Raw genomic sequence first — 25,492 nt, forward strand, 5'->3', positions numbered from 1 at the left:
GAAGTGGCGCCAACAACTCCGGCGTCGGGCCTCCCCATTCTCCGCACCTTTAGGGGCTAGGCCCACGCCGGAGTGGTTTCCGCTCTGCCCATGGCGCCAAAACCGGCACCAACGGCCTTTGGCAGTACGCCGCCCGGCGTTGGGGCTGGCCAAAAGGCCTTCGCCGGTCCGTACATGTGTCGGTGCGTCAGCGGCCAAGACGTCACCACCGGCGCATGCGCGGTAGGGGGGGTCTCTTCCGCCTCCGCCATGGTGGAGGCTGTGGTGGTAGTGGAAGAAAAGGAGTTCCCCCATGGCACTGGCCCACCTGCCGATCGGTGGGCCCCAATCGCGGGCCAGGCCACAGTGGGGGCACCCCCCAGGACCCCAGGGACCCGCACGCGCCGCCAATCCCGCCGGCACCAGAAGTGGTTTAAAACCACATCGGCGGGATTGGCCTGTCAGCAGCGGGACTTCGGCTCTTCGTGGGCCGGAGAATCGCCGCGGGGGGCACACCGATCGGCGGGGCGTGATACCCGCTCACAGCGGGGGCGGAATTTACGCTGGCCCCGGGCGATTCTCTGAACCTGCAGGGTGTCAGAGAATTCCGCCCCCTGTCTCTGAGGTTTTGCAGCCCTTCCCTCCAGTGGGAGCTTTTCCCACTCCACCATAGCAGATTTCCTGGTGGCAGGACTGGCGAACCATGCAAATGACCATTGACTTTGATGGGACTGGAATACCCCACCGTAGCCAAAGATTCACCACCTCCAACACAGGAACACCTGCTGTGGGGGAGTCGGAAAACTCTGGCTGTCTCTAATCCCAGTTCTCTATTCCCAGTCACCCTGTGCTGGTCTCTAATCCCAGATCTCTATCCCCAATCACCCTGTCCTTGTTTCTAATCCCAGCTCTCTATTCCCAGTCACCCTGTCCTGGTCTCTAATCCCTGCTCTCTATTCCCAGTCTCCCTGTCCTGATCTCTAATCCCAGCTCCCTCTTCCCAGTCACACTGTCCTGGTTTCTAATCCCAGCTCTCTATTCCCAGTCACCCTGTCCTGGTCTCTAATCCTAATCCCAGCTCTCTATTCCCAGTCACCCTGTCCTGATCTCTAATCCCAGCTCCCTCTTCCAGTCACCCTGTCCTGATCTCTATTCCCAGATCTCTATTCCCAGTCACCCTGTGTTGGTATCTAATCCCAGCTCTCTATTCCTAGTCACCCTGTCCTGATCTCTAATCCCAGCTCTCTATTCCAGTGACCTTGATTCAGTCTCTATCAGTTCTGAAGAAGAGTCAATTGGACTCAAGACAATTTCTCTCTCCACAGATGAGACTGAGACTGCGTGGCCAGCGATGAATCATCCCTACGTCTCTTCAAAGGTACTCCATCCAACAATTTCACCAGGGGAACCTGGGTTTGAACCAATGAGATACAGGGCCAAGGATTCACTGTAATGGCCCTCCAGGTACACTGACAAGGAAGGGGAAGTTTCCAGATGCAGACCATGCAATGCACTCAAGCCGCATCAAATAGAAGAACTGCTGAACCTATATGAGGTCCCAGACATTCGATGGTCATTCATTGCAGCTAACAATTTCGAATGGAATGGTCAACAACATTTGGTCTTAGTTGACTTGTATTCCAGGTTGTCTGAACTCGACTACATGCTAATCATGGCAAGTAACAGTCAAATCAAGCTCAAGAGATAGATGTCCACACACGACATCCCTCAGAAACTCATGACAGACAATACTCGCCACATAGACACGGGAAGAATGTGCAAATTCCACACAGACAGTGACCTGGAGCTGGGATCAAACCGGATCCTCAGCGCTGTGAGGCAGCAGTGCTAGCCACTGCACCATCATGCTGCCCCATATGAACCCCGATTATGAGGGAAACTGCACTATGATTATAATACCCACAAGCGTGGCCTTCTAACATCTGGTCAAAAGGTCAGGGATCCAGACCACACACGGCCATGACAAGTTGGTGGTGGTGTACAGCCATGCTTCGTATCAGAGCAGTTATGTGGCAGCTTCGGACAATACCCACTATGTACAAAACCACTGTCACTTAATACAGGTATTTAAACCAGCACCAGCAAATGCCGCAGTACCCCAGCCATTCAGCTTACAGGCTCCTTGTATCAGTGGAAATAGAGATCCCTCCAGAGGCCTACGCAGCAAGCCCTGCACGCACTGAGCACACCAATGGAATGCCCCAGGTCATCCACGCTGAGGACACCTGCCCAAGAACGTCGAGAGCACAGACAACTGACATAATCACACATTCAGGGCATCTGACCAGAACCAAATAAAGGTTCCAGGATGATGTAACAAACTAGTCTATAACTGGCCTCCATCTTTCCTTACACAACAAAATGGACGGGGAAAGGGCTAGGAGATACAATGGGCTATGCACCAGCTGCAACAGCTTAATCTATGTCTCACTCAATGTAAATAGTTATCTGTTGTTAGTCTGTTCAATTTGTATGTTACAAAATAGTTTGAACACAATGGCTGTTTGAGCACACTGCTACATCTCAGTACCTCCATTTGTCCCAGTTTAATCGGGGAAGTTGTAGACTGAGTGGTCATGTCATGACGTGGTTAATTAAGCGGTTGTGCAATGGAAGTGTGGGAGTGCTCCCCGAGCACGGGCAAAGTGCAAACATTTGAGAGTGCTCAGACTCGTGAATAAACTATTGTTTGTTTTAAATCCTTGGTTGCCAGTCTTTGGGAACCCACCACCTCTACAGTAGGTCTTGAGGCTGTCCTGCCATTCAGTGAGCCCCTGGCTGATCTGTATCTTAACTCCATCCACATCTCAGCCCCATGTCTTTTCATGTCCTCATGTAGCAAAAATGTATCAATCTCAGATGTAAATGATTATTTGAGCTAGCACCTACTGCTTCTTGAGGTAGAGAGTTCTAAACTTCTGTTACCCTTTGCATCAAGGAATGTTTCTTCACCTCGCTCCTGAATTTTGTATATATAATGTTAGACCCTCCTGTCCTAGATTCTCCCACCAGCAGAGAAAGCTTCTTACCCTATCAATCTCTTTCAAAACCCTAAAATTAAAACCTCAATCACCTATCCACTTAATCTGTAGTCAAGAAATGCCCCACCATTTCCGCAAACTCCAGCATGGTGCCACCACTAAACACGTCTTCCCCTGATAATAACCTTAGATTGTACAGCAGTGCTTTTCAAACTTTTTTTCCTGGAACTCACTTTTTCCAACCAGTCAACATGACCCATGCCGGCTGATCTTTGCGACACACGCCATGTTCACTTACATTTAATACGAAAGTGGAGCCTGCTTGGACCTCACGATCTCACTTGAATCAGATTCAGTGGAGGAGGCGGCAATGCCCACATCAGGTGCAGACTTCTGCCAGTCCCTTTGTGCTGTTTTCATCTTTGTGAGAATGGAAAATCCGACCTCACACATGTAGGTCCTTGTGAAAGGCAATAGCAACAAAATCCTTGTTTTACTCAGCATTTGATATTCCTGGGAGATGCTACTCCAGAACACTGACAGTCTCATGGGCTTTTGGTGTGTTTTTAAAAATAAATTTAGTGTACCCAATTCATTTTTTCCAATTAAGGGGCAATTTAGCGTGGCCAGTCCACCTACCCAAACTCCACATGGACAGTGACCCAGAGCCGGGATCGAACTTGGGACCTCGGCGCCATCAGGCAGCAGTGCTAACCACTGTGCCAGCGTGCTGTCCTTTTGTTGTGTTTTTAATGTGCCATCGCAAGTCAAGTACAACAGCGCAGTCTTTTCATTTGGAGTCAGCTGTAAGTTAATAACTGACTCTGGGGTCTCAACCTCAAAATAAATTTTCAAAATCTTTCAAAATCTGAAACTTCTCTCATTCTCCAATACTTCCCTACATATAACACACATGGGCTTTCCATCCTTATTTGCATTGGTACAATTGACTAAGCCGTAGCTCAAAAAAATCATATTTATAATACTTTGTTCCTGATTGAAGTTTCTTCTTTGTAGGCTGTTCACCAGAGGCCTTGGAACTCTGCAGAGAGATAACATTAGCACTGCTCCGTCCTGCCGTGGATTCTCCTGAGCAGCACTCTCCAGCATATTCTGTTGTGAGATCCTGTCCAGTAGGCACACTGCCTATTTGTGTCTCTGGTCATCTCTTACTTGTAAGAAAACTATTCATCTTCAGAGTCCCCTTGCCTTGCTTGCCAGCAGCTAGAAAATGGAAGAAGCTCTCCTCCGTGACTTGGCCCAAAAGCAGGTATATACAGGCTACTTGTCACCTGCCAGCGATTCACCCGAGGGTCATGACCCACACTTTGAAAAACTCTGCTATACAATACCAGGCACATGAATAAACAAATGCAAATTAACCTTGCAGATGATGGGTTATCAAATTTCCACTGTTGGTTAATACAATAAGATGTCTCACAAAACCAGATTAAAGTCCAACAGGTTTGTTTCGACTCACTAGCTTTTGGAACGCAGCTCCTTCCTCAGCTGCGCTCCGAAAGCCAGTGTTTGAAACAAACCTGTTGGACTGTAACCTGCTGTTGCAAGACTTCTTACTGTGCCCACCCCAGTACAACGCCGGCATCTCCACATCATGGTTAATACAGTGCAATAGGGAAAGGGACTGGCTGTTTTGAAGGAAGCTGCTGAGTGATTTCAGTCCAGAGTTATGGTTGAACTTGGCTCCAGATGCTGCAGCAAACTAACCCCGGGAATACACAGCTAGCTCCGTTCCCCTGTCTCTGTAATGTAACTGCTTAAAAATATTATATCTCTCATTTTTTCCAGTTCTGATGAGAGGTCACTGACCTGAAAGAGTAATTCTGTTTCACCTTTCACAACTGATGCCTGACCTGCTGAAATTTTCAAGTATTCCGCTGTTTATATTACAAATTTCCCAGCAGGACAGAATCCTGTTTTTAAATATGTCTCCCAGGTTTATTTCCTGCTCAGAGAGCAATGTCAAAAGGCCTGATTGTCCACTGGAGAATTCTTTTTTTTAAAGAGTACTCAATTCAGTTTTTCCAAATAAGAGACAATTCGATGTGGCACGGTGGCGTAGTGGTTAGCACTCTTGGTTCACGGCGCTGAGGACCCGGGTTCAATCCTGGCCCCGGGGCACTGCCTGTATGGAGTTTGCACATTCTCCCTGTGTTTGCATGGGTCTCACCCCCACAACCCAAAGATGTGCTGTGTAGGTGAGTTGGCCAGGCGAAATTGCCCCTTAATTGGGAAAAAGAATTAATTGGAGACTTTAAATTTTTTTTAAAAGCGTAATTTTGCATGACCAATTCACCTACCCTGCACATCTTTTTGGGTTGTGGGGTGAGACCCACGCAGACATGGGGAGAATGTGCAAACTCCACACGGACAGTACCCTAAGGCTGCCGTGAGGCAGCAGTGCTAACCACTGCACCACCGTGCACTAGAGAATTCTGTGCAAGTCCAAGGGTCATAATTTTTATTGAGTACTTGTTAGCACTGTTGTATGAAATCTATCTGGCCAACTGTTTTGCTATCTGTGCCTTTATAAATAATAAAATCAATACTGAAAGAAGAAAACAATTAATTCCTGCCACCAGCGCAATCTAATGTAGATAAAAGTACCTTGTGATGCTGAGTCACAGTCTGGGAAGGTCCCAGGTACCACCTCCAAGTCTATGCTGATAAATGATCCACAATTAATTTCCTGGGGGTTACCATTGACCAGGAATTTAGCAGTATAAATACTGTGGCTACAAGAGCAGGTCAGAAGCTGGGAATTCTGCAGCGAGTAACTCAATCCCTGTCTCCCAGAAGCGTGTCCACAATCTACACAAGCCAGGCATTTGCCCGGATGAATGCAGTTCCAACAGCAGAGGGAGGAAGAGAGGGAGGTCAGTCCTGGTGGACTGGAGCTCAGTCCGGGAGGGAGAGAAGAGGATTAGTCCGGGAGGCAGTCAGTAGGGGAGAGAGGGAGCCGGTCAGTCCAGGAGGAGGATCAGTCCGGGAAGGAGGTAAGAACATAGAATATACAGTGCCATTCAGCCCATCGGGTCTGCATCCACCCACTTAAGCCCTTACTTCCACCCTATCCCCGTAACCCAATAACCCCTCCTAACCTTTTGGTCATTAAGGGCAATTTAGCATGGCCAATCCACCTAACTGGCACGTCTTTGGACTGTGGGAGGAAACTAGAGCACCCGGAGGAAACCCACGCAGACACGGGGAGAACGTGCAGACTCCACACAGACGGTGACCAAAGCCGGGAGGGAGGTGCTCAGTCCGGGAGGGGTGGGGGTGTGGTCAGTCTGGGAGGGAGGGAGGAAGTGGGGTCAGGCCTGGAGGGAGGAAGGTCAGCCCAGTAGGGAAAGAGGGAGGAGGAGTCATACCGGGAGTGGGGTGGGTGGTCAGTCCAGGAGCAAGACATGGGGTCAATCCTGGAGGGAGGTCAGTCCAGGATGGAGGGTGGTCAGTGTGGGAGTTAGGGGAGTCAGTCTGGGAGTGAGGGAGTGGTGTCAGTTCGGGAGGGGGTCAGTCTGGTCTGGGGGTTGGGTTAGGACATAGGATGCGGACAGGTCGGGGGAGAGGACTGGAGGGGGGTGTGGTATAGCGGGGTTTTGTGTGTGTGTATGGGCTTCCCATGTGAGCCGGGGTTTATTTTAATAGTTACTCTGTAGTTAGAAAAAATTTTTTTCCTCTAACGCTTACAGTGTAGCCACCGAAGTTAGCCATTTCCCTAAATACAAAATGGAGGAACGCAAAGTATACAGGATAAATTGGACAATGTTTGCAGCCCCAGCAGGCTGCACCTAGCAGGTGTGGATTCTGTCTGCTAAGAAAGCAGACAGCACCGAAACGAACGTTCCGCATACTAATGAGGCAATCACCGGGATAATTAGCATGTTAATGGAACGATTCCAGATACAATGGACACAAATGGGGAAGCAACTGCAACATTGTAAAGGATACCAGACACTCAGGCACCAACAGGGTTCAAAAACAAAGAGCCTGAGAGCCCGCCCAGTGGCTAAGGAACAGCCTCAGTATTGGGGGGATTCAAACATATCGATTGGGAAGAGACCCAATCGATTCCAAGCAGGTAATGGAGTCCGCCCAAAGGGGCGCGGATCCCTGGGACCTATAAAAGACAGGTCCCACACATGGTTCAGTCTTCTCGTCCAGCCCTCCTCTCTCTTTGACCAGCCCTCCTCTGTGGACCAGCACCTCGACCAGCTTTTGCCAAGAAGACCCTGAAGGAGAGAGAGAGAGAGGTTCGGACAGCAGCCGCCAGCAAGTAAGTGTCTCACAACGATCGCTACCAGAGGTAGACACTCCTGACCCCATTTAACTTATACCAACCTGAAGTCTGCAGACCAGAGCAGAGCAAGAGGCCTTGTTCCCTGACCCGGCAGTTCCTTCGAGATAAGTATTAGTTTATTTAGCGGTAGGAATAAGTTTAATCCTTTTTGCGTGTGCATGGGTAGTTATTATAATTGTATTATAATAAACTCAGTTGCTTGAACTTACTAATTGGTGTATGGTTTTATTGCTTTGAACTTCACCTTGAACTTGTGGAGGTATCTTAACAATACCTGGCGACTCTAGAGCTAAGTAAAGAAACAGAGCCAAATTGAGTGTTAAGCTCACCCAGAATGACCAAGAACAGTAACTGTCAGGGTAAAACTGGCAGAACCATCCAAAGTTTTTAAAAATAAATTTAGAGTACCCAATTTCTTTTTTTTCCAATTAAGGGCCAATTTAGCGTGGCCAATCCACCTAGCCTGCACATCTTTGGGTTGTGGGGGCAAAACCCAAACAGACACGGGGAAAATGTGCAAACTCCACACAGACCGGGATCGAACCTGGGACCTTGGAGTCGTGAGGCAGCTGTGCTACCCACTGTGCCACAGCGCTGCCAAAGTGTTATAACCTGCCTGCTTACCATTGGCTGGGGACTAATGATAATCCCACAATCCTATGGGAGTATGAGCTTCCCCAATGAGGGGGGGGCAGAGAAATCATTAGCAGACTCCCTGCATAAATAGAGCTGGCCAGTTTGGAACCAGGGAGAGAGAGGAGTGAGCAGCAAGGGAAGTTGCTGCTGCTGTTGTATATATATATATATGTTATTGTAAATAAATGTTATTTCTTTGTACCCTGAAAACTCGTGCTGGATTCTTCGTGGCCCTCACGAAACAAAGCTTATTATTTGCATCAGCCTTTTGAACGTAGTAATTTCGAGAACATCCACTGAACCATCCAAAGCTAACGATTAAAATCATTCTGCCGGATGGTCCCCAGCCCAGCGCAATTGTTCAGTCGAAGTTAGCACTTCTGGGCAATTGCCAGGTAATCACTTACGTGGGAATTTCCTAGAGGGTTTCCAGCGCGTCATTGGGGTACCCCCTATATGCGACACTGGGGTACCAGGGAGATATGGGCCATTAAATGTCTTAATAATTCCGGTTTGACTGGATTCTCTATTGCCCCTTAACTTGGCCAAAGTCACAACCAGTGATGAGAACTACGAAGATTCCAGAAATAAAAGCAGAAAATCGCGAGGATTAAACACCGGAACATTTAATAGTTTTTCTCAGCACAGATGCGATCTGACCAGCTGAGCTTGCACAACATTTTCTGTGTTTTTTTCTGATTTCCTGCATCTGCTGTATTTGTTTTAACACAGATCCAGTCCCTTGCAATGTATAGTCAGCAGAATCCCAGTTAAACTATAAATTGGTCATTTGAAGCCAGAATGGTTTTACCAGGTAAATCTAATTCATGAAACTCCACAGGGCTACATAGATCACAGTGGTTCAGTGCAGGTTTAACAATGACAACTTGCATCTGGTGACCATCTTTACAATATCAGCTATGGCTCAGCATCTTCCACCAGTCAGTTAGGGTTCCAACCCCACACCAAAAACCTAAGCTGACATACAAGATCCTGAGGGGTCTAAATGTTTCCTCGTGTAGAAGAATCTGGGACCACTGTTTAAAAATAAGGGGTGGGTGGCCCATGTAAGATGGTTAAATTTAAAACTTAAAACATGTTCCCTCTCAGTAACACATCAAGATCTAGAGGGCATAGATTCAAAATAATGGGCAAACAGAGTAGAAGTAAGGAAATGTTTCATCACTCAGAGAGGGTTGGAGTCTGGAACGACCTTCTTGAGAGGGTGGGGACGCAGGTCCGATCGAAGTATTGAAAAGGTATTGGATTACTATCTGAAAAGAAAGAATGCCCAAGGTTACGGGAATAAGGCAGGGGAGTGGGATTAGGTAGAATGATCATTCAGAGTGCCAGTGCAGACTCAATGGGCTGAATGGCCTTCTGCACTGTAAAGATGCTGTGATTCTGCGGCAGAGATGAGGAGAATTATTTTCCTTTCTGAGGTAGTGAGTCTTTGGAACTCTCTTCCTCGTAGGGCAGTGGAAGCAGAGTCTTTGAATACTTTTAAGGCAGAGGTAGATAGATTTTTGATAAACAAGGGGGTGAAAGGTTACCGGGGGTAGACGGAAGGTGACAATCAGATCAGCGCACCCACACATACAATCTGGCCATCAGCACATTGCTGTTCGCAATGATTGCAGTGTTTCCAACATTACAACAGCAGTGGTATGTGTTACAAATCACTCAGGGACATGCACTTTTACATTTGTGATGCATTCTGGAGCTATGGATTATGATGGTAGAGGTTCCAATGTTCTTGCCGTCATTTGGCTGACCAGGAATCTCTCCCATTCATACCACCAGTGGCATGTGCTAGAAGGGTTTGCAGGTTGCTACTTAACCAGCAAAGTGAACACACCTTCCTTGGCTATCAAATCCTAGACTGGGACTCGAACCCAGGGTTTCTGGCTCAGAGACAGGGATGCTACCCACTGCACCACAAGACCTGCCCACATTATAACAGTGATACTTCCAGAAAAAATACTTCATAGGCTGGAAAGCACATCTTGAAAGATGCTCCATAAATACACAGCCTTTCATTTCTTCCATCTTTAACAATGAAATATTCCTGCAGCATGTGAGCACTGGAACCAGACTTATATCCAGAACAAAGAGCGCTGCACACCAAAGACGTGGAGCTCCTTTGAGACATTCTGAGCTAATAAGGTGCTCTATAAAGGCAAGTATTACCATTGAGATCGATTTCACTAATTTGTCCAGATATTGTCTGATACTTCGATATTTTGTTTTCCCTATTCTTCCCCCTCCTCTCCTGGATGAGCTGATCCATTCTGGGTTGTGATTCCATGATGCTATCTCTTTGCAATTTGGACAGATTGACCTCCTTCATGCCTGAGGCCCGAGTGTGTGTCTTATGGTATTTGTCTTTGGAGGGCATCACATTGCTGAACTGTCTGCCTCACTCGATGTCTATACAGAGGCACTCTCCATTTGATCACAATAAAAGGAAGAATAAGATTTTCCCTCTTCCCAGACCTGTGATGCTGGTGCAATAATAATTCTTCAGCTTCTGCAACCGCCAACTCTGTTAACTCAACACAGACTCGAGTTCATCCTGGAATCTTCCATTCTGAGCCAGGGACAGGTCAAATAGGCATCGCCGATTGCTCAGTGGGCAGAAACTTATAGCCAAGTTCCCCACACATGAGTACAGCCTCAACCGGGACCTTGGATTCATGTTGCATTACATTCATCCCCACCATCTGGCCTGGGCTTGCGAAATCCTACCAACAGTCCTGGCTTGAGACAATTCACACTTCTTTAACCTGCTCCATGAGGACCTGTAAAGACGTAATTACCTGCAAAGACTCGCATTTAAAGTATCGTCTTGCATTTTTGGCTTTGTCTATATGTATGTTTCTGGAACCTACCTCTTCATTCACCTGAGGAAGGAGCAATGCTCCGAAAGCTAGTTATTCGAAAGAAACCTGTTGGGACTTTAACCTGATGTTGTAAGACTTCTTACCGTGCTCAGTGGATAGTTCAGCTTCATAGAATTTACAGTGCAGAAGGAGGCCATTCGGCCCATCGAGTCTGCACCAGCCCTGAAAAAGAGCACCCTAATCAAGCCCGAGAGTGAGGTTTACGTTATCTCAGAGTTTTCATCGCCTCCACTCTTTCGGGAAACTTATTCCACACGTTGATTGGCTTTAGTGTGAAGGCGAGCTTTCTGACGTCAGTCATGGTCGACACATTAGTTCCACTCAATACGAATCAAGGAAATGGGAACAGGTGGCCAGGGAGGTCAGTCTCCAAGCTATCCTCAATAACCTGCTAGTAGTGCGGCCATTTGTTCAATAAACTCACACAGGTGGCCAATATTAAGAATGCATCTGGTGGGACTTCCAGTGGCGGCCATGGAGTGAGTGGTTGCTTATTTGGTAGCTCCCGGTATTGGTGGACCTTTGAGACCTTTTCCCCCGATTTATGGGACCAGAAGTGGTCTGAAAAGGAGAGATCGTTGGGCAAAGAAGGGAGTGCAGTCTGCAGCACAGAAAACATGGCGGGGGGTTAGGGACTTGGTCAACAGCTGGTGGAATTCCTCCAGGAGAGCTTTACTAAGCAAAGATAAGAGTACCTGGACCTGATTAAGATGGGGATTGACTGGGTGGAGCAAAGATTGGAAGCCCAGGACCCGGCGATCCAGAAGGTGGAAGAGGCGGTGGCTGAGCATGAGGACCAGCTAACCGCAATGGCAGCGGAGATGGAGCTGATGAGGAACCACCAGAAAAGGCTGCAGGAGAAAGTGGAGGATCTGGAGAACAGGTCGGCAGGCAGAACCTGAGGATCGTTGGCTTCCCGGAGATCGGACGCAAGGGCACATTTGGCGTGAATGTTCAAGAAACTGCTGGGGGAAGGTGCGTTTACTCAGCCCTTGGAGGTGGACAGGGCGTACAGAGCGCTTATGAGGAAGCCGCGGATGAATGAGCCGCCGAGAGCGATGGTGGTACAAATGCACTGGTTCCTGGACAAGGTGGGCCAGGCAGACGAGGAGCTGCAAATGGGAAGATAACGAGCTGCGCATTTACCAGGACTTGGGTGCGGAACTAGCCAAAAGAAGCGCGAGCTTCAATAAAGTTAAATCGGCCCTCTTCAAGAAGGGGGTGAAGTTTGGCATGGTGTACCCAGCTCGTTTGTGAGTCACTTATGAGGGTCAAGAACTGTATTTTGGATCGCCGGATGAGACGATGAACATTGTTAAGGACAGAGGACTGGCAGGTGACAGAAGACATTGAACTTGGGGGCGAGTAAATCTGTACCTATGCTGCTAAATTTCTTTTCCCTTTGGGTTCTGTGTGTATTATTTTTGGACCAATCTTTGGGCCGTTGCTCAGTTTTTTATGTGGGTTAACTTTGTTCTTAACACATTCTCCCCGTGTCTGTGTGGGTTTCGCCCCACAACCCAAAGATGTGCAGGTTAGGTGAATTGGCCACGCTAAAATGCCCCTTAATTGAAAAAAAAAATTAAAAAAAAAAAACTTTGTTCTTAATGGGGGATGATGGGTGGAATTTTCTTCCTTGTGTTTGCTGGGGATTGTTATGTTTTGCATATGTATGTTCGAGGGGGGGGGGGGAGATCAGTGGGGGGTAGGATGTTTGGCGCCATGGGCGGGGGCTACCAGGCTAGCTGGGCGGGCTAGCTCACAGAAGCACAATGGGGGGGGGGGGAGCAGGTGATAAGTTTGTTGTGGGGGGTTGGGATTACTATTTTGTATTGGGTGTAGGGCAAAGGCAGGGGGAATTGTTCTGCTGACAGGGGAGGGACTGGCGCTTGGAGACAAATTGGAGGTCGATGAGGTGGATACCCGAGGGCAGGCCTGAGGAGGTGCGGAACGCAGGCTGGAGACTGGCCTAAGTAGGGTGATGGCTGATCGGCAGGTGGGGGGTGCCCCCTGACCAGGCTGGTCATATGTGAAGTGAGAGGGCTGAATGGGTCAGTCCAGAGGGCTTGGGTGTACGTGCATTTGAAGGGTTTGGAGGCGGACATGGCAATGCTACAGGAGACACACCTGAGGGTAGTGGATCAGACTAGGCTGAGGAAGGGGTGGGTTGGGCAGGTATTTCATTTGGGACTAGACTCTAAAACTAGGAGGATAGCGATCTTGATCAATAAGCGGGTGTCATTTGAGGTAGTGGCAGACTCGGGGGGTAAATTGGATTGGCTTGGATTTGTTTATTGTCACGTGCACCGAGGTACGGTGAAAAGTATTTTTCTGCAAGCAGCTCAACAGATCATTTAGTACATGGAAGAAAAGGGAATTAAACAAAATTCAAGAAAATACATAATACTGCAACACAAGATATACAATGCAACTACATAAGCACTGGCATCGGATGAAGCATACAGGGTGTAGTGTTAATGAGGTCAGTCAATAAGAGGGTCATTTAGGAGTCTGGTAACAGCGGGGAAGAAGCTGTTTTTGAGTCTGTTTGTGCGTGTTCTCAGACTTCTGTATCTCCTGCCCGATGGAAGAAGTTGAAAAAGTGAGTAAGCCGGGTGGGAGGGATCCTTGATTATGCTGCCCGCTTTCCACTGGCAGCGGGAGGTGTAGATGGAGTCCATGGACGGGAGGCAGGTTTGTGTGATGGACTGGGCGGTATTCACGACTCTCTGAAGTTCCTTGTGGTCCTGGGCCGAGCAGTTGCCATACCAGGCTGTGATGCAGCCCGATAGGATGCTTTCTATAGTGCATCTGTAAAAGTTGGTAAGGGTTAATGTGGACATGCCGAATTTCCTTAGTTTCCTGAGGAAGTATAGGCGTTGTTGTGCTTTCTTGGTGATAGCGCCGACGTGAGTGGACCAGGACAGATTTTTGGTGATGTGCACCCCTAGGAATGTGAAACTGCTAACCATCTCCACCTCGGCCCCGTTGATGCTGACAGGGGTGTGTACAGTACTTTGCTTCCTGAAGTCGAAGACCAGCTCTTTAGTTTTGCTGGCATTGAGGGAGATATTATTGTCATTACACCACTCCACTAGGTTCTCTATCTCCCTCCTGTATTCTGACTCATCATTATTCGAGATCTGGCCCACTACATTATGGTGAGGGGGAAGTTGGGGGAGATGTCGGTGGTTTTAGCAAATATTTACGCACCAAACTGGGACAACGCGGAGTTTGTGAGGCGGGTGTTGGGAAGATTCCGGACCTGGATTCGCATAGGTTGATCATGGGGTGGGGAGACTTTAATACGGTCATTGATCCGAGGTTGGATCGGTCAAGTTCAAGGACAGAGAAGGTGCCAGCCGCGGCAAATGAATTAAAATGGTTTATGGAGTAGATGGGAGGGGTAGATCCATGGAGGTTTGGATGGCCAAGAGCGAAGGAGTTTTCTTTTTTCTCCCATGTATACAAAGTGTACTCCTGGATCGATTTTTTTCATTTTGAAAAGGGCTTTGCTGGCAGGTGATAGATGCCGAGTATTCGGCGATTATTGTGTTGGACCATGCCCCACACTGGGTGGATATATGGGTGAGCAAGGAGGGGGGTCAGCACCCACAATGGAGATTGGATGTAGGATTGTTAACAGTTGAGGGGGTGTGCGGGCAGGTGAGGGAGGCCATCCAGAATTGTTTGGAGATAAATAACACCAGAGAGTTGTCAGCAGCAACGGTGTGGAGGCCCTAAAGGCAGTAGTTAAGGGGGAGCTGATTTTGTTTCAGGCTCATAGAGAAAAAGTGGAGCGGGCAGAGATGGATAGGCTGGTTTGGGAAATACTCCAGGTGGACAGAAGGTACTCTGAAGCCCCGGCAGAAGCTGCAGATGGAGTTTGGTCTGATATCTACAGGGAAGGCGGTGGGACAGTTGAGGAAGGCAAGAGGAGCGATATACGAGTATGGTGAGAAGGCCAGTAGGATGCTAGCACACCAGCTCAGCAAAAGGGAGGCAGCCAGGGAGATAGGAAGAGTGAAGGACAAAGGGGGGAACACGGTCTTGGACCCAGCAGGGGTGAACGGGGTGTTCAAGGAGTTTTACAGCCGGCTGTATGAGTCAGAGTTCCCAGCTGGGGTGGAGGGGTTGAGGTAGTTTTTGGAAGGGTTGGAGCTTCCGAAGGTGGAGGAAGGGTTGGTGGAGGGATTGGGAGCCCTGATCAGGATTGTAGAAGTAGTAGAGGGATTGGAGGCCATGCAGTCGGGCAATGCCCCGGGACTGGACGGCTACCTAGTGGAATTTTATTAAATTTGTCTGGGATGTTGGGCCCGCTGCTGGTGAGGGCATTTAGTGAGGCAAGGGAGTGGGATGTTCTTCCCCCAACAATGTTGCAGGCTTCGATTTCATTGATCCTGAAGCGGGAGAAGGACCCAGAGCAATGCGGGTCATACAGACCAATCTCCCTACAGAATGTCGACGCCAAATTGCTGGCCAAAATTATGGCCTCGAGGATAGAGGACTGTGTTCCGGGGACAATAGGGGAAGACCAGACTGGGTTTGTCAAAGGCAGGCAGCTAACCGCCAATGTTAGAAGACTCTTGAATGAAATGATGCCCTCCGAGGAGGGGGAGGCGAAGGTGGTGGTCACTATGGACGCAGGAAAGGCCTTTGACCGGGTGGAGTGGAATTATTTGTGGGAGGTCTTGGGACAGTTTGGGTTTGGGCAGGGCTTTATTGACTGGGTTCGGTTGCTGTACCAGGCACAGGTGGCGAGTGTGTGGATGAACACAGATGGGCAACACGGTAGCATAGTGGTTAGCACTGTGGCTTTACAGCACCACAGTCCCAGGTTTGATTCCCTGCTGGGTCACTGTCTGTGCAGAGTCCTCACATTCTCCCTGTGTCTGCGTGGGTTTCCTCCGGGTGCTCCTGTTTCCTCCCACAGTCCAAAGATGTGCAGGTTAGATGGATTGGCCATGCCAAATTGCCCTTAGTGTCCAAAAAAAGGTTAGGAGGGGTTATTGGGTTAGGGGAATAGGGTGAAAGTGAGGGCTCAAGTGGGTTAGTGCAGACTCGATAGGCTGCATGGTCTCCTTCTGCACTGTATGTTCTATGTTCTATGAACTGGGTGAGTTCGGACTACTTTAGACTGCACCAGGGGACAAGGCAAGGATGTCCCTTCTCCCCACTGTTGTTTGCCTTGGCTGTAGAGCCATTGGCGATGACACTGAGAGCGTCAAAGGACTGGAAGGGGCTAGTCCGGGGGAGGGGGTGGAACACAAGTTCTCGTTATATGCAGACGACCTACTCCTGTATTTTTCTGACCCGTTAGGAGGGATGGTTGAGATTATGCGGATCTTAGGGGAATTTGGCCAATTCTCGGGGTACAAATTGAATATGGGTAAGAGCGAGGTTTTTGTGATCCAGGTGAGGGACAGGAGAGGAGACTGGGGGAGTTGCTGTTTAAAGTGATGGGAGAGAGTTTTTGCTACTTGGGTATTCAGGTGGCACGGGAATGGGAAACAAAATGAAAATCGCTTATTGTCACAAGTAGGCTTCAACTGAAGTTACTGTGAAAAGCCCCTAGTCGCCACATTCCGGCGCCTGATCGGGGAGGCTGGTACGGGAATTGAACCGTGCTGCTAGCCTGCCTTGGTCTGCTTTCAAAGTCAGCGATTTAGCCCTGTGCTAAACAGCCCCTAGAGCAGCTACATAAATTAAATTTGGCCCAGTTAGTTGAGCAAATGAAGGAGGATTTCTGGAGGTGGGACATGCTCCCGTTGTCACTGGTGGGGAGGGTACAGACCGTAAAAATGATGGTTCTCCTGAGATTTTTGTTTGTTTTCCAGTGCCTCCCTATTTTTATACCAAAGGCCTTTTTTAAGCGAGTGAATGCGGTGATCTCTAGGTTTGTGTGGTCAAGTAAAACCCCGTGAGTAAAGAAAGTGCTGCTGGAGCGGAGCCAAGGGGGGAGGGGGAACGGTGATGGGGACGGGGGTGGGGGGGGGGGGGGGGGGGGGGGGGGTGGTAGGGCTGGCACTGCCGAACTTTAGGAACTACTACTGGGCAGCAAATATAGCCATGATTAGGAAGTGGGTAGTGGAGTAGGGGTCGGTGTGAGCGGGTAGAGGTGGCCTCATGTAAGGACACACGTTTCGGGGCATTGTTAACGGTTCCTCTGCCATTCTCGCCGGCTCGGTACTCCACAAGCCCAGTGGTAGTGGCGACCCTGAAAGTTTGGGGGCAGTGATGGAAGCATTTGGGAGTGGAGGGAGCGTCGGTGTGGGCTCCAATTTGTGGTAAACACCGATTTGTCCCCGGGAGGATGGGTGGGGGGGTTTTGGAGGTATCGGAAATCTATAAAGAACTTATGGAGTGGGAGGAAACTCAGATAGGTGAGCTAAAGCATAAATGGTAAGATGAGCTGGATGGGGAGATAGAGGCGGGTCTGTGGGAGGATGCACTGAGCAGAGTCAACACGTCCTCATCATGTGCCAGGCTCAGCCTGATACAATTCAGGGTGGTTCACCGGGCACACATGATGGTGGCCCGGATGAGCAGGTTTTTTTGGGGTGGAGGACAGGGGTGGGAGGTGTGCGGGAGGGCCAGTAAATCATGTCCACGTGTTCTGGGCATGTCTGAAGCTCAGGGGATTCTGGCAGAGATTTGCGGATGTAATGTCCACGGTACTAAAAACAAGGGTGGCGCCGAGTCCAGAGGTGGCAATTCTTGGAGTGTCGGAAGACATGGGAGTCCAGGGGGCGAGAGAGGCCGACATTTTGGTCTTTGCCTCCTTGGTAGCCCGGAGACGGATCTTACTACCATGGAGGGACTCAACGAGGTAAGGGAGTAAGGTGGGGCAGGGGGATTTAGGTTATTTTTGTCTAGCTTAGGCGCGAACAGTGAGAGATGGAGGGCTGTGTTACGCATTGAATTATGTTCACATTTGTATTTGTATCTTTTACTATTATAAAACAATAAATGCGGGCACCTTATGGTGGCGCAAGTGTTTAGCACGGTTCCCTCATGGCGCCGAGGACCCAGGTTCGATCCCTGCTCTGGGTCACTGTCCGAGTGGAGTTTGCACATTCTCCTCATGTTTGCGTGGGTTTTGCCCCCACAACCCAAAAAAATGTGCAGGGTAGGTGGATTGGCCATGCTAAATTGCCCCTTAATTGGAAAAAATGAATTGGATACTCTAAATTTAAAAAAAAGTAAAACCTTAATAAATGTTTGAAAAAAATAATTAATTGACACAGGTGGTCAATGTTAAGAATGTATCTGGTGGGATGACCATTAACTTGAAGGTATACAATTGTTAAAAGCCAGAGCTGCCAAGCAGTTAGGAATAGTTACTGCCTCTTGGTACAACAGCTGAGACTTAGCGATTAAAAGTCAGAAGATCGCAAAGTCAGGGAGTCAAAGTCAGCTCTCCTTCGTTACTGGACTCTGTAACCTATTAGCATCTCTGAGACTATTAGATTAGTGAGGTATAATAGCCACTGCAGAATATATCCATACCATGATATGTTCCACTGATACCCAGGTTTTTTACCTGGCCTGTGTGTTGCTTTTAGATGGGACCAGTGTACAGACTTGCCAACCACACCAGCTTGTGCATCAGACATTCAACGTTCTCTTTCCTCCCTTACGTACTCAGAAAACTGTGAATTAAACACAACCAGGGAAAGCCCCATTGAAGAAAACTTTAATCCTCTTAACATGTCTGAATCTTGTCCAAATAAACAAATAGGCATTGGAAAACCACTTCAAAAAAGATAAACATACTACATTCTCATAAATATGTTGATTATACAAACCTAGCAGTCCTATTCAAGCTGTGTAAACAGCAGCCCCCCCCCCCCCCCCTCCCCTCGTCCACCTCGTGACTGATTGCATTATTTCGACCTGGAGCTCAGCTAAATATTCATTATGAGACCAACTGGCAAAACAAGTGCAAAAAATGACCATATGCAACAGGAGAGAACCTAACCATCTTCCTTTGACATTCAATGGCATTACCATTGGGGCGGCACGGTAGCACAGTGTTTAGCACTGTTGCTTCACAGTGCCAGGGTCCCTGGTTTGATTCCCGGCTTGGGTCACTGTCTGTGTGGAGTCTGTACGTTCTCTGCGTGGGTTCCCTCCAGGTGCTCCAGTTTCCTCCCACAAGTCCCGAAAGACATGCTGTTGGTTGAATTGGACATTCTGAATTCTCCCTCCGTGTACCCTAACAGGTGCTGGAATGTGGCGGCTAGGGGCTTTTCACAGTAACTTCATTGCAGTGTTAGTGTAAGCCTACTTGTGACAATAAAGATTTTTAAAAAATACATATATATATATAAAATTTAGAGTACGCAATTCTTTTTTTTTCCTAATTAAGGGGCAATTCACCTACCCTGCACATCTTTGGGTTGTGGGGGTGAAACCCACGCAAACCCACGGGGACAGTGACCCAGAGCTGGGATCGGACGTAGGACCTCAGCACCGTGAGGCAGCAATGCGAACCACTGCGCCACCGTGCTGCCCATAAAGATTATTATTATTATTATACCATCGCTCAATCCCCACTATCAACATCCTGGGGGTTACCGTTGACCAGAAACAGAACTGGACCAGCCATATGAATTACTATGGCTACAAGAGCTGATCAGAGGTTAGGAACTCTGCGGAGAATAACTCAACTCCTGACTCACCAAAACCTGCCCACAATCTATAAGGTACAAGTTTGGTGTGTTATCGATTACTCTTCACTTGCCTGGATGAGTGCAACTCCAATAGCACTCAAGAAGCTTGACACTATCCAAGACAATGCAACCTACTTTTTAAAAAAAAATTTAGAGTACCCAATTCATTTTTTCCAATTAAGGAGCAATTAAGAGTGGCCAATCCACCTATCTTGCACATCTTTGGGTTGTGGGGGCGAACCCATGCAAACAGGGGGAGAATGTGCAAACTCCACACAGTGACCCAGAGCCGGGATCGAACCTGGGACCTTGGCGCCATGAAGCAGCAGGGCTAACCCACTGCGCCACCGTGCTGCCCTCAATGCAGCCTACTTGATTGGCATTCGTCCACAACATTCAACATTCATTCCCTCCACCATCGATGCACGGCGGCAGTGTGTGCTATCTACAAGATGCCCTGCCTCAATTCACCACAATTCCTTTAACAGCATAATTTAACATTGCAATCTCTATCACCTCGAAGAAAAAAGACAGCACATGCATGGGAACACCACCGCATGCAATTTTCCATCCAAGTCATTTGCAATATTAACTTGGAACTATATCACTGTTCCTTCACTGTCACTAGGTCAAAATCCTGGAACTCTTTTCCTATCAGCATTGTGGGTGTACCTGCACCATATGGACTGCAGCGAATCAGGAAGGCAGCTCACCACCACCTTCTCAAGGGCAATTGTGGATGGGCAATAAGTGCTGGCCTAGCCAGCGCAGCCCACAGCCCATGAAGAAATAAAAAAAGGTCTGGCCATCTGATTCTGCCACAATTTCTCCACTGTTCTAGAACCAGCAACAATAAACAACAGCCTTAACTAACATTATTCAGGTACAGGTCAGTCTGTACTGATTGTCTTTTATCATTCTTGTGTTTGCTGCATAATTACTCACATGTAAGGATGTCGTTTCCTCTCCTCAGCCCAAGTTGTAAGGTGGACTGGTGCTCCTGTTGTGATCAGCTAATTCAGCACACCCTGAGGATCGAAGCTGGTATCTTCTGCTTTCCCAGGCTCAGTAACACAGCACTGCTTTTAGACAATTCCTGGCAAAATTTAAGGCAAATAGAATAATTCAAAAAGCATTTTCCACCCTGTGTAAATCTGTGAACTGTGCAAAATGATGTCTGTTTTCTCTGTAGCACAATGTATGATAACATCAGTTCAAAGTAACAGGGTGGAGTTGCCGTTCTAGTGATGACTGACTCCCCCCATAATCTCTACTTACAAATGATTTACTAATTTATTGTGCACATATCTAAGGGTGTAGCTAAAGGGCCATCAGTCTAGAATGGCCACTGCAAACTGGAGCTAGTTTAAGTGACAATCTCAAATTCACGGTTTAAAGTTATTGGTCTTACAAAGGTTTTAGTGAGTGAATGCAGGACAGTAAATCTTAATTTTAAGTCGCTCCATTTAAGTTGTTTTGTTTTAGGTCCATTTCCCAGATTGGCTATCACCAAGGAAGCACAACAGTACCTATACTTTCTCAGGAAACTAAGGAAATACAGCATGTCCACATCAACTTTTACCAATTTTTACAGATGCACAGATGTACCATAGAAAGCATCCTATCTGGCTGCATCACAGCCTGGTATGGCAACTGCTCGGCCCAAGATCGTAAGAAACTACAGAGTCGTGAACACAGTGCAGTCCATCACGCTAACCTGCCTCCCATCCATTGACTCTATCTACACCTTCCACTGCCTGAGGAAAGCGGGCCGTATAATCCAAGACCCCTCCCACCCAGGTTATTCTCTCTTCCAACCTCTTCCATTGGGCAGAAGATACAAAAGTCTGAGAACACGCACTTAACAGATTCAAAAACGGTTTCTTCCCCGTGGTTACCAGACTCTTGAATGACTCATTTATGGACTGAACTGATCTCTCTACGCATCTTCTCTACTGTTGTAGCACTATTCTCTGTATGCTTCACCCGATGTCTATGTCCATGTGTTTACATTGTGTATTTATCGTATGCCCTATGTTTTTCATGTATGGAATGATCTGCCTGGACTATACGTAGAACAATATTTTTCACTGTACCGCGGTACACATGACAATGAATCTAATCTAATCTAAAAATCTGATTTCAGTTCTAGAGTTGTTTCATGTTGTTTCCTTCCTCATGCCACCACTGTCCTTTTCATTGCATGGACATGATTGCACATTGTCTTCATTGTCATCTGCCTTCATTAGCACGTCCATCACCGCTCTCCATAGCTCCCATTGGAGGTAGGACCCAGATCACAATGTCTCGTGAGATCTAACCAGATCTCACGAGGCATAACGGACATCGAGAATCCCGGTGGAGGCCTCTCCTCGGATCTACTGGCTAGTTCCGGTGGGACGCAGCTGGCAGATTCCATCCACAGTGAGTGACTGCACTATTTCCTGCTAGAATGGCGATGATTGGTTAATTCACCTGTCAATCACAGATTTAACTTACTGAGATTGATGTAATGTATATAATTACTGTCATGTTACTATCCTTCACTAACTGCATTGGGGCTGGAGAAACTATCCTTCACTAACTGCATTGGGGCTGCAGAAACTATCCTTCACTAACTGCATTGGGGCTGGAGAAACTATCCTTCACTAACTGTATTGGGGCTGGAGAAACTAGCCTTCACTAACTGCATTGGGGCTGCAGAAACTATCCTTCACTAACTGCATTGGGGCTGCAGAAACTATCCTTCACTAACTGCATTGGGGCTGGAGAAACTATCCTTCACTAACTGTATTGGGGCTGGAGAAACTAGCCTTCACTAACTGCATTGAGGCTGCAGAAACTATCCTTCACTAACTGCATTGGGGATGGAGAAACTATCCTTCACTAACTACATTGGGCTGGAGAAACTATCCTTCACTAACTGCATTGGGGCTGCAGAAACTATCCTTCACTAACTGCATTGGGGCTGGAGAAACTATCCTTCACTAACTGCATTGGGGCTGGAGAAACTATCCTTCACTAACTGCATTGGGGCTGGAGAAACTATCCTTCACTAACTGCATTGGGGATGGAGAAACTATCCTTCACTAACTGCATTGGGCTGGAGAAACTATCCTTCACTAACTGCATTGGGGCTGGAGAAACTATCCTTCACTAACTGCATTGGGCTGGAGAAACTATCCTTCACTAACTGCATTGGGCTGGAGAAACTATCCTTCACTAACTGCATTGGGGCTGGAGAAACTATCCTTCACTAACTGCATTGGGCTGGAGAAACTATCCTTCACTAACTGCATTGGGGCTGCAGAAACTATCCTTCACTAACTGCATTGGGGCTGGAGAAACTATCCTTCACTAACTGCATTGGGCTGGAGAAACTATCCTTCACTAATTGCATTGGGGCTGCAGAAACTATCCTTCAATAACTGCATTGGGGCTGCAGAAACTATCCTTCACTAACTGCATTGGGGCTGGAAAACTATTCTTCACTAACTGCATTGGGGCTGCAGAAACTATCCTTCACTAACTGCATTGGGCTGGAGATACTATCCTTCACTAACTGCATTGGGGCTGGAGAAACTATCCTTTACTAACTGCATTGGGGCTGGAGATACTGTCCTTCACTAATTGCATTGGGGCTGGAAAACTATCCTTCACTAACTGCATTGGGGCTGGAGAAACTATCCTTCACTAACTGCATTGGGCTGCAGAAACTATCCTTCACTAACTGCATTGGGGCTGGAGATACTATCCTTCACTAACTGCATTGGGGCTGGAGAAACTATGCTTCACTAACTGCATTGGGGCTGGAGAAACTATCCTTCACTAACTGCATTGGGCTGGAGAAACTATCCTTCACTAACTGCATTGGGGCGGGAGAAACTATCCTTCACTAACTGCATTGGGGCTGGAGAAACTATCCTTCATTAACCGCATTGGGGTGGGAGAAACTATCCTTCACTAACTGCATTGGTGCTGGAGAAACTATCCATCACTAACTGCATTGGGGCTGGAGAAACTATCCTTCACTAACTGCATTGGGGCTGGAGAAACTATCCTTCACTAACTGCATTGGGGCTGCAGAAACTATCCTTCACTAACTGCATTGGGCTGGAGAAATCACCCTGCATTTTTCAGGAGAAGTTGCTGTATATTTAGTCAAGAATTCAGATAGTTTGCTGTTTAATGTTTGTGAGTAAGTAAACTTTGTTTGCTGTAAAAAGACTCTTGTTCTCAGTTCTGCTTCATCTTCAACTTTATTAACTGTCAAGTAGACACTAATTAACTTCCTTTCGGTGACAGGAGTTTGTGATCTAGGTAGCAACAATAACTTACATTTAACTAGTGCCTTTAACGTAGTAAAGCATCCCGACGTCCGGTGGTGGCTATGGAGTCAGTCATACATTTGGTGGCTCCAGCTCGGGCCGGATCTTTGGTTCTTTTTCCCTGATTTTTTGTCGGACTTGATTCGGTAAATTAATCGTGGAGGCAATTGTGAAGTGGATTCCTACATTAGTGCATAAAGAGGCGGACCAGAAGTGCTCGTAAAGGAAGAAATAGGTGAACAGCAAAGGCCTGGGCTGAGGCTGCAGCGGGAGAAAGCATGGCGGACGACCAGGTTCCTGGTTTGACGACCCAGCAGTCGATGGAGCAGCTTATGCAATTCATACAGGAGGGCTTCGACAAGCAGAAATAGGAATGCTTGGACCCGATTAAGGAATCGATTGCGCGGCTGGAACTTAGACTGAATGCTCAAGACCGGGCAATGCAGAAAGTGGAGAAGGCGCTGACTGAGCAGGAGAAGCACCAAACAGCAGTGGAGTTGGAGGTGGGGATGCTGAGAGACCAGCAGAAAAGGCCCCTGGAGAAGGTGGAAGATCTAGAGAATAGGACCCGCCGGCAGAGCTTGAGAGTCGTTGGAATCCCGGAGGGGTCTGGAGGAGTGGACGCTGGGGCATACATAGCGGGCATGTTCGAGAAGTTACTGGGGTGGGATATTCTCCCGACCCTTGGAGGTGTACAGGGCTCACAGAGCGCTTGCGAGAAAGCGTGTGGGGGACCCCCCGAGGGCAATGTTGGTGTGATTCCACAGGTACCTGGACACCGTGTTTTACGGTGGGCGAGGCAGACACGGAGCTGTAAATGAGAGAATAGCATCCAGCGTATATACCAGGACCTGAGTGCGGATGTGGCCAGGAGAAGAGCAGGGTTCAACCAGATAAAGTCAACCCTTTTCAAGAAAAATGATTAAGTTTGCGGTATCCAGCCCGTCTTTGGGTCACGTACGAGGAGCAACATTTTTACTTTGAGTCGCCTGAGGAAGCGATGCACTTTGCTGGAAGGAAAGGGTTGGTGGCGGACTGAGGTTTTTGAACTTTGCTGCAGCGCTCATGTTAAAAATGTTTCTTGTTTTTCGGACGTTACTTGCAATGCCTTCTGTATTGATTTGGGGCCTGCTGCAGAGCTGTGTGAGTTAAAGTTTGCATTTGCACTGATGGGGGATGGAGGTGTAAATGTTAGATGTTGGATCCTCTGTGTGATTTTTGTTTTTGTGTTTCTTTCGGGCGGTTGTGTTGGGTTTGCTTTTCTTTTACATATGTGTCCGAGCCCGGGAGGGGGGGGGGGGGGGGGGGACAATAGGTGGGAAAATAATGTTTGGCGACTTGAGCGGGGCTCACCAAGCTAGCTGAGCGGGCGAGCTCACAGAAGCACAGTGGGGGGGTGAGCAGATGTTATGCTTGCTAAAGGGGGTGGTTTGCATGGTGCTGTTACTGGGGGTGGGGGGGGGGAATGTTCTGCTGACGGGGGAGGGACTTTTGCTGTGGGACAAAAAGGAGGTCGGGGGCGCAAGCTGCATGGGGGCGCACGGGGCGCGGGCTGGAGACTGGCCCAAGAAAGGTGATGGCTGATCGGCGGGTGGGGGGCCGCAGGCAATAAACCCCCCAACCAGGCTGATCATATGGAACGAAAGAG

General features: G+C 48.1%; 1 protein-coding gene across 1 annotated transcript in view; it reads right to left on the reverse strand.

Moving 5' to 3' along the window:
- mical1 (microtubule associated monooxygenase, calponin and LIM domain containing 1) overlaps window positions 1-25,093 on the reverse strand; it is a 204,904-nt gene extending 179,811 nt beyond the window's left edge. The window contains exons 1-2 of the mRNA XM_038819533.1: window positions 23,855-25,093; window positions 20,462-20,612 (exon numbers count right to left, since the gene is read on the reverse strand). The gene's annotated coding sequence lies outside the window, so the exon portion shown is untranslated. The remainder of the gene's footprint in view (window positions 1-20,461; window positions 20,613-23,854) is intronic.
- Between the last annotated feature and the right edge of the window lie 399 nt (window positions 25,094-25,492).

This window comes from Scyliorhinus canicula, chromosome 15 (assembly GCF_902713615.1).
Source record: "Scyliorhinus canicula chromosome 15, sScyCan1.1, whole genome shotgun sequence".
In the NCBI taxonomy this organism is placed as follows: Eukaryota; Metazoa; Chordata; class Chondrichthyes; order Carcharhiniformes; family Scyliorhinidae; genus Scyliorhinus; species Scyliorhinus canicula.